This window comes from Sabethes cyaneus, chromosome 1 (genome assembly GCF_943734655.1).
Source record: "Sabethes cyaneus chromosome 1, idSabCyanKW18_F2, whole genome shotgun sequence".
NCBI classification, from domain to species: Eukaryota; Metazoa; Arthropoda; class Insecta; order Diptera; family Culicidae; genus Sabethes; species Sabethes cyaneus.
In genome coordinates, this window is record NC_071353.1 from 56,136,890 (window position 1) to 56,147,364 (window position 10,475).

A 10,475-nucleotide genomic window follows, 5' to 3' on the forward strand; every position below is an offset into this window, starting at 1 on the left:
TGTTGATATATAGGCAACTAAGCAATGCAGGACAATCGATATTTGCTTGAAGGAGATCGTCGACGAAACACGTCTTAGCTCAGTTTACAACGGCTTTCGCAACTCGGTAGGTTACGTGGGTCACGCCAGCGTAGATGTAAGGTGTCGCAGGGCAAACCGAATAAATTTCCGCTGAACTGTTTCATTCCGATGAATTACATTTTGGTAAAAATGTAACCAAACAATGGCGGAGTGTTCTAGCATAGGGCAAACCAGCGAGCAATATAGAGATTTTTAGCAATATACAGCCAGTCCACAATAATGGGTCTCACACAATTGTGGGTCATTTTAGCTTTAGCAGCTAATTTGCGTTTAAATATCACCTAATAATTGATCAAATAATAACGGCTCTTGCCGTATCAAGAATTCCTCTCCATTGTACTCTGTTCTGGGCTACTCGTCGCCAGCCGACGCAAGTTGGCTTCAACCTGGTCGAGCCATCTAGCACGTTGAGCCCCTCTATTCCTGGTGCCGGTAGGGTTCTTGAATAGAACGGAAGTCACTACACAGTCGTCCGGCATCCTTGCGACGAGGCCGGCCCACCGTAGTCTCCCAACTTTCGTCAGGTGTACGATATGAATCTCTCCAAGCAGTGCCTGTAGCTCGTGATTCATACGTCTCCACCACTCCCCGCTTTCCGTTTGTACTCCGCCAAAAATAATCTGCAACACCTTTCGTTCAAAAACGGCAAGTGCACGTATGTCTTCCGTAAGCAATGCTACTGTCTCAAGTCCGTAGAGGACTACCGGTCTGATCAGCGTTCTGTACCTCGTCAGCTTTGTGCGGCGGCGTATTCTCCTTGATCGAAACGTCTTGCAGAGGGAACAAGTAGTCTCGATTTCCAGCTTGAATGCATCGTTTGATCTCCATATTATTGTCGGTGGTGACCAGAGATCCCAAATATACGAACTCATCAACCACTTCCAGTTCACCGCCGTCAATAGTCACTGTTCGTGGGAGACAAACGATACTTTCCCGGGAGCCTCTTCCTACCATATATTTGGTTTTCGACGCATTAATTTGTAATCCTATCCACCTAGCCTCTGTTTTTAGTCTGACGTAGATTGCCTCCGCCGTCCCACGGTTTCTAGTAATGATGTCGCGGTCGTCTGCAAAAGCTAGGAGTCAGCTAGTCTTGCTGAAGATCGTTCCTCTCGTTTCGATAACCGCTCGCCGGATCACACCTTCAATAGCGATATTGAATAACATACAGGACAGTCCATCCCCTTGCCGTAACCCTCTGCGCGATTCGAAAGGACTCGAGAGTGTCCCCGAAACGCGTACGTTCTCATCACTCGTTCCAGAGTAGCTTTGATCAACCGCGTCACTTTGTTCGGAAAACCGTACTCGTGCATTATCTGCCATAGCTGTTCGCGTTCAACGGTATCGTATGCTGCTCTGAAATCTACGAAAATATGATGCGTGGGCACATTATACTCTCGACATTTCTGGAGGATTTGTCGGAGAATAAAAATTTGATCCGTAGTAGCACGGGCCCCATAAAGCCCGCCTGATACTGCGCTACGAATTCTCTTGCTATTGGAGATAGACGACGCAACAAACTCTGGGAGAGCACCTTGTAGGCGGCGTTGACCAGCGTAATGCCGCGATAGTTACAGCAGTCTAGCCGGTCGCCCTTTTTGTAGGTGGGACAGACTACCCCTTCCATCCAATCCTCCGGTAGTTTCTCTTCTTCCCAAATATTTGAAATCGGCCTGTGAAGTGCTGTTACTAGCGGTTCTTGGCCATTTTTGTAGAGTTCTGCCGGAAGTCGGTCCTTTCCGGCGGCTCTATTATTCTTCAGCAGACCGATTTCTCGCCGGATCTCTTCGCTGTTGTCGTTTGTAGATACTCCGAGGTTAACTTCCATTGCATCTCCTGCTGCTATATCGCCGTTGAGGTGCTCATCGGAGAAATGCTTCCACCTGTCGACCAGCTCGCGCTCGTTTGTGATTAGATCCCATCCCTCGTCCCTACACATGTCAGGTTTTGGTGTGTGGACCTTGCGAGTTTGGTTCACCTTCTCGTAAAACTTGCGGGTGTCATTAGCCCGGAATAGTTGTTCTAGCGCCTCACGATCTCTGTTATCCTTCTGGCACTTTTTCTTCTTCAGGATCGTGGCCAACGCATTCCTCGCTCGTCGATACTTGGCTAAATTCTCTCTCGAGGATATGCTCAGATAGTTTTCCCAAGCTTTTTTTTCCTCTCTATCGCTTCTTGGCATTCCCCGTCAAACCAATCATTTCGTGCACTCGCGGTTTCCACACCTAGTACCGCGGTTGCGGTCTCGTTGACGACCGAGCGTATCCTACTCCATCCGTTTTCGAGGGTCGAAGCATCTAGCTCCACAGAGGAAGACAGAGCTTCATCCAGTACGCGCGCGTAGTTTTCGGCAGTTCCCGGGTTGTCTAGTTGCCGAATGCTTAGCCGAGGAGGGCGACTTTGTCGCGAGGTATAAACCGTCGATAGTTTTGAGCGCACATGTGCTGCTACTAGGTAGGGCCTAAGCCACTATCCGCACTCCGTAGGGAGCGTACGTTGGTGATGTTCGAGAAAAACCGGCACTCGATGAGAATATGATCGATTTGGTTCGAGGTTCGTTGGTCAGGTGATCTCCAGGTGGCCTTGTGGATATCTTTGTGGGGAAAGAAGGTGCTTTTGATCACTAAGCCTCAGGAAGCCGCAAAGTTGATGCATCGCTGGCCATTATCATTCGTGTCGATGTGCAGGCTATGGGGCCCAATCACCAGTCTATACATTGCTTCCTGCCGATTTGGGCATTCATATCCCCGATGATGATCTTGATGTCCCGTGGTGAGCAGCTGTCGTACGTTGCCTCCAGCCGCGCGTAGAACCCTTCCTTCTCATCGACGGGTCTATCTTCGTGTGGACAATGCACATTTATGATGGTGTAGTTGAAGAAACGGCCTTTTATCCTCAACACGCACATCCTCTCGTTGATCGCATTCCAGTCCATTACGTGATCCTGTAATTTGCCCAACACTACGAAGCCCGTTCCCAGCTCGTTGGTCGCTCCACCGCTCTGGCAAAATTGGACTTTGCCACCACAAAAACACGCGTGATGCTGACTAACACTCGTTGCATACAATTTCAAAGTCTTATCTTATTTTAGATATAAAATCACAAAATGGCAAAGTTTAAAAGTAGAAATCGGGGTTTGTTTCATGGAGTTACCAAATGTTTAAAAAAATAGAAATGGGAGCCCTGCTCAATCATTTGCGTTGCCGGAGTTACGACAGTGTCACTTTTACAAGTTTAGAATATGAATGCAGCATGGACACGCGTTTGTCAAACAGTAGGGGAGTGTCGTCGTGGTTCGGCCACGTTTTGGAATTCGCCCATAACTTTCGTTTCAAAAGGAATTTTGGAAATCTAAATACATCGTTGCAAAGGTCTAAGAATAATGTATATTTTTGGAAAGTTTTGAACTGATTTAGTGATTGCTTAAAAAATAAAAAAGTTATAGGCATTTACGTGAAGACAAAAAATGTTGTCATAGTCGGGCCATGTTGTACAGGTTGGGCCACCGCAAAGAGTCTAAGACATACGAATTGAAATTCTATATAGAGACATGAAAAGAATGAATTCCGTGAACAACGACTCATATAGGTACAAATACCCTATTTTTAATTGCATATTTGCGCAATTTTGGCGATCTTGTAAAATCAGTATTGCTACAATCGTCTTTTCCGAAGTGTACAACTACAATGAAAAAAACAACAAAAATCTAGGTTTTTATCGTATTAATTTTGCTTTATTTCATCACATTTTACGTGACTGACATTCTCTAGCGATTATTGCGCTTCTGCCCTTAAAATTATGGTGGCCCAACCATGACTATTCAAGTGGCCCGACCTTTACAAATAGCGCTTTTCTAGTATTTCACCTTAGCCGTCCCAAACACCTTACTGGAAGGGATTTTTCTATAGTCTTCGTGTGCAGCACAACACACTTCATACATTTTCAAAATTTACCTCGATAATTGCATTTCATGAGTCATTTCTTGAAGAAAAATTCATTGCGCCTGGAAAACTTTTTTTGTAAGATTTAATCACTGAATTCAGTACGGGTGTTTTAAATACACGATTGAACCTCACAATATTGTGAAAAGTTAGCTATCACAGTAAGAAGTTTTACAATGGTTGTGTCATAGATATCATGAGTTACTAAAACTGTAAAATCGTGATGACCCGACCATAACAGTGGCCCGACGATAACGACAATACCCTACAAATGACAGAAATAAAAAAATATTTGCACTCATGCGCCATATGGGCTGTTCCATGGGTGTGCAAGAGGTCGTGGAATCCCGTGAAGGCCAATTTTTCTAACTACCTATATGTATTTCTATTTGATTCCAGATTGGCGATTTATGTCTCTATTGTTCATTTTTTCGGTAATAAATATCCGTTGATGAGTTACTATTTATTATTTTTTCGACATCCTAATGAATATAATTATTGCAAATGCATTACTGTTTACATAAAAACTTCCTTCTGCAAAACATTTGGAAAACAATATTATAAGAAAAACTTATGCAAACTATTCTGGATTGCTGGATACCAGAGCATTCAAACTCAATATCCGCTTTCACGGTAAGCTTCGCAGCAAATATTTGTTTAAGACATCATGTTTTTTTTTTTCTTTGTGCGAGTCGGCTGGCTTTTTTTTCTCGTGATCAGGCAACAAACATATCTTCGCCAAGCGCAATATCTTTCAGCCATTCCAGTAGAGCTGTAGTGCCCAGCACACTACACCCCATCAACAATTTTCAGCCCGAGCGTCAGGGACCGGGTGGCAACATCAACTGTATGCCATCGTGAACGGGAAAATTAAAAGCCCTCATCAGCAAATAGGAGTGAGAATCGTTCGTGCTCGGTAAAGCGAGAGGAGTCGCCGCCACGAAGTGGTTCGAAACCGGGATGCTGTATGGAACGCGCGCGCTGATGAGGCTTAATAAGTTTGAAATATTTGTTGCCGGTTGGCTCTGGGCTGCCTATCGCTCACCCAAGTGAGATAGAGAGACGAAAAAATCATTAAGACTTTAGTCCCAACCAGCAGGTAAGCAGGTAACATGCGCATCAGTACCTCGGATCACTGGCCGCGAAAGCAAAAGAGGACGGAGCGGAACCTTGAGACAACCGGCGGCAAACGACGTACGGTTATAATTGAGATGTATTTTTAATTTCTGTTCGTTTTTACGCCGAATGACGTTCCGAAGAACAGCTGGATCTCGTTTATTTAAATTGTATTGTTAGTGCCTTTTATTATTCCAATTTCTTACGTGATCGGTCTTTTCGTCTTCAGTTATGTCCTGCTGTCGCTGCCGAGTGGTCGAAACGTGTGAAAATAGGAACCTAGGGAAGTGTCATTATTTGCGAAAGTAAATGTGAGGGGCGAAATTTATTAGCTGATCATGAAGACTTTCGCAATCTGGACAATGAATTTGAACTTGTATTATTATTTCATGCCAATAAATATCTGATTCTTTATGAGACAAGAATTTCCGCCGATCGCTGTAAAGATAAGAATGTCTGCCACATTTTCAACTAAAGCAGTGAACTACTCCCTGAATTGATTACCTCACCAAGCCCACTTATAAACCATTACGAAATACTAATGTTCCGCGTAGTCCACAGCTACCATCGCAAAGGGAACAAAAAGGAAAACAATCACCCATTAATTAATCACAGTTTCTCACTACCAAAGCCATCTGTGTATGCGTTCAGCCTCAAAGAGCGAGCTCTGCTCAATATATAGGTACTATTTTATTTCCGCTGCTAGGCCAGACACGAGGTGACAAGTTTCATAAAAACACCCATTAATTCAACAAATAAACTCAATTATCATCGAAATCAATCTTATTTCCATTTCCCACTTCATCAGTATTTCCCTTTCCGCCCCGTTTCCCGGGACCCGCGACCGAGACGGCAAAACTGAGAATGCTGCTGCTGCTGCTGTCTAGCGAACGACAGCAACCGGGAACAAGCACTATCTCATTATTATGGCGCGACAACACCGCATGGGTTCTCGAAGTGATTGTGTGGACCCATTTGCACTACAGATAGCCTGTTTAGATCTGATCGGGACTGTCAGTGTCAACTATCAGCAGCTTTGTCCCAGTGGGCACAGTTGTCTACACTCTTGAATATTTTTACCTCTAAATTGGTTGAAGCTACTTAGAATACATTTAAAACTACAGATACTGGTTCAGAAGAACCGCTTCTGAACCGTCGAAATGGGACAAATTTTCTACTAATATTCCGAATTTTTACTGCGTAGTAGGATTCTAAGTAGTCTCTACCAACTTTTGGATGGACATTTTTTAAAGTGTAAATTCGAATAATAGTAATTAATTCACCGTGCGCTTTCTCATAAGCAGGGCTGTCCTGCACTCAGTGCACCTATTTTACTTTTTTAGCTATAACACCTCAGCCAAACAAAATTCGTACATGACATTTATAGAGTCGATTATTATCAATAAGATTGCTAAACTAAGTATTGCTCTTCTTCTTCTTCTTCTTCTTCTTCTTCTTCTTCTTCTTCTTCTTCTTCTTCTTCTTCTTCTTCTTCTTCTTCTTCTTCTTCTTCTTCTTCAGCAGCAGCAGCGGCATAGAACCGGGGTGGCTCGTGCTGTTTCAAGCACTCGTCTCCATTCAACTCGGTCTTGGGCCATTCGTCGCCAATTTCCTAGTCGTCTCAGAACTCGCAAATCGCTTTCGACCTGGTCGAGCCATCGTGCACGGTGGCCCCCCTGTTCCTGGTGCCATTTTCATCGCACTGCCGTCCGGCATCCTTACGACGTGTCCGGCCCACCGTAGCCTGCTAACTTTCGCTAGATGTACGATGGGAGTCTCCCCAAGCAGTGCCTGTAGCTCGTGATTCATACGCCTCCGCCACTCTCCGCTCCGGTAAGTATTGCTCTATCTTAAGTATTTACGGCGCACTTCCAGTTCACACTGGGCGGTGCACCCAGAGCGCTCTCTGCGCACCACTCAGTGTGGAGTGAGAGTGCGCCGTAAATACTTGAGATAGAGCAATACTTAGTTCAGCAGTCTTATGGATAATAATCGCCTCTATAAACGCCCCATACGTAACATTTTCGAATTTTGTTTGGCTGGGGTGTTACAGCTAAAAAAGCAAAATAGGTGCACTGAGTGCAGGACAGCCCTGCTTTACTTATGAACGTTTTGCCTTTCTACTATATAAATATATAGTATAAAGGTATAGAAATCACTTGGAAAACCGGAAATGGAAAGAAGGTCCTGCGGGCCGAATGTTATATACCATTCGACTCAGTCTCGAAAACTGAGCATTTTCTGTGTGTGTGTGTATGTATGTGTGTGTGTGTGTGTGTGTGTGTGTGTGTGTGTGTGTGTGTGTGTGTGTGTGTGTGTGTGTGTGTGTGTGTGTGTGTGTGTGTGTGTGTGTGTGTGTGTGTGTGTGTGTGTGTGTGTGTGTGTGTGTGTGTGTGTGTGTGTGTGTGTGTGTGTGTGTGTGTGTGTGTGTGTGTGTGTGTGTGTATGTGTGTGTGTGTGTATGTGACGCTTTTAATCTCACTCACTTTTCTCGGAGATGGCTGGACCGATTTCAATGTTCTTAGTGTCAAATGAAAGGTCTAGGTGTCCCATTGGTCGCTATTGAATTTCATACTGATCGGACTTTTAGTTCAAAAGTTATGTATAAAAATACGAAAAATATGGGACTTCATTATCTCATAGGTCTCTTAACCGATTTGAACAAAATTGATTGCATATGAAAGAGGAGCCTTGCAAACCCTTAACTTCCAAATTTCATGAAGATTGGACTTGTAGTTTGAAAGTTACATGAAGAAATGTGAAAAAATAGTATTTAAAACATATTTATGTAACATATAAGCAGTAATTTAATGAAAAACATAACACATTTTATGATTATTTGAAAATTATTGCTGAGATCTATCAAACGAAACCGAGTTATTTAAAATCGGACGCTTCATTCAAAAGTTATTCAAACTTTAACACTTAAGCACCGTATATTAAACCGTTAAAACGTGTGAAATCAAAACATATCAATCAAATGTTGATTGTATTCAATGTATGAGATGTATGTGATGTATGTGTGTATGTATGTATGTATGTATGGATGTATGTATGTATGTATGTATGTATGTATGTATGTATGTGATGACAATTTGCAATTTTAAAATTTGCAATGAAATTCAAGAAAAGTGAGAAACATGTCAATTGTCTGAAGTTTTTGAAGCCTCTTAGTGGAATACGAACTCTGAAATTAAAGAAAAGAAAAAACTTTTACCGACTAAATTCCACTATTTAATATTTATTCGCGACAGATACGTATACGCTTTGAAATAAGACGCTGATGAAGCCTGCACGTCGTAGGTGAACTACGTATCTGTTGTAAATAAATATTAAATAGTGGGATTCAATCGAAAAGTTTTTTCTTTTCTTTGATTTCAGATTTCAATTGTCATTTTCTTCACTTGCTGTTACTCACAATTGTACAAGAAAAGCAAAAAGCGAAGAAAAGCAGTTTATTTAAGCATGTAGGTATAGTGGTGTATAGAATCAAAAATACTAGTGAGTTGATTTTTCCAAATAAATTTGTACAAACTCCAAACAAATTCTGCGCATCAATAGATGCTCTTTTCAATCAATAGATACTAGAGCTTAGAAAAGTTATATGAAAAATAGCAAGTAAACGTTGCACGGTAGAAATTTTGTAAGATTTGTTTTCGTTAGTGATATTTTAAAGGACAGATGTCTTATGTCATGTATCATGTTTTAATAAATAAATCAAAAAAAGACAAGCACTTGGAATCATATCGATCGTATTTCCCATTCTCAAGCATGTTTATGGCGTAGCTTTGGCACTATTTTTCGACCTCATCATCTTTTCATGAAAGTACATTCAAAAGAAGCTTAAGTTTTGATTTTCATGCAAAAATAATTATCTGAAGGAGTGCTAGCTAAGAAATAGTTCCATTTCTCGTTTTCATATCTAATGCTCTATTCAGTAATTTTTTTCTAATTCAGATATATTGCAAAATTGAAGCCAAGCAAACCAATAGTAAAATTTTGAGATCAATCATTTTGTTGTAGATATCCTTTTTCTTCAAAAGCGAAATATAATAATAATTTTTCTGAACTCTTGTTTTTCTAAGATGCTAACTTTTGAATGCATGGTATTAATATCAAAATATCAAAAAATCTGCTATGAACAAATACTTCATATTGTCAATTCAGAACAAGTTTCGTATGTGGCTCTGAAGCCCGAAAGTTAAGGCCGTCTGTAGACCCGTTAGAGAGTTAATTTCTAATTTTATATGCATATTCATTAAAGTCTGTAAAAATTATCTTGTGTGTTTACATTATTTTTCTATAAATATTATAAAACTAAATAAGGTGTTCATCAAGTAACATAAATGACGCTTACATGTATTTACGCACCCAAGGAAAGAAAATATAATTATTCTACACAATACGTTGTGAATTTTACTGGCAAATAAGGATTTTGAGGAATACGGAACGGATATTTAAAAATATAGTCTAATATAACATCTATACATCTACAATTAAGTTCCTGAGAAATTAAATAATGATTATTGTGGCAGTAGAAAGGCTAGGTCACGCCGCTAGGTGGATTAATTCGGGTTTTTACCTTTGTTATACAATATAACAAAGGTTTAGGAATTGGTCGAAAAACACGAAGTCGATCTGAGGCCCGGAGGGCCGTGTCACATATCCCAATCGATCAGGTTCGACGAATGAGCAATGTCTGTGTGTGTGTGTGTGTGTGTGTGTGTGTGTGTGTGTGTGTGTGTGTGTGTGTGTGTGTGTGTGTGTGTGTGTGTGTGTGTGTGTGTGTGTGTGTGTGTGTGTGTGTGTGTGTGTGTGTGTGTGTGTGTGTGTGTGTGTGTGTGTGTGTGTGTGTGTGTGTGTGTGTGTGTGTGTGTGTGTGTGTGTGTGTGTGTATGTGTGTGCGCTTCAATTTTCAATCGCCTATTTCTCGGAGATGGCTGAACCGATTCGTCTGCTATAACTTTTATTTGAAAGGTATTTTTACCTAGTACCGTTCTGATTCAAACTTAGAACAGTCTCAAACTTCGAACACTTCAGAATAAAATGCTCGTTAGTACCGCTAATATTATAAAATATTATGTTTATTGTACACCACCGTGTTCGTTAGAATGTCCTCTATCCGGTGAGGTATGACATTGAACTGTAGGACTTTTTGTAAGAAATCAGGAGGCGTTGGAAAAAAGTGAGAACTCAGATGTTAGCTTCGTTCGCATACTCTTAGCGTTTCGTGCAAAAGTAGCTGTTTTTTTCGTTTGCATTTTTTTACCAATTTTAGAACATTTACCTTCCCACTGCGCGATTATTAGGTAAGTGCAAGATATATATGTACTAAAG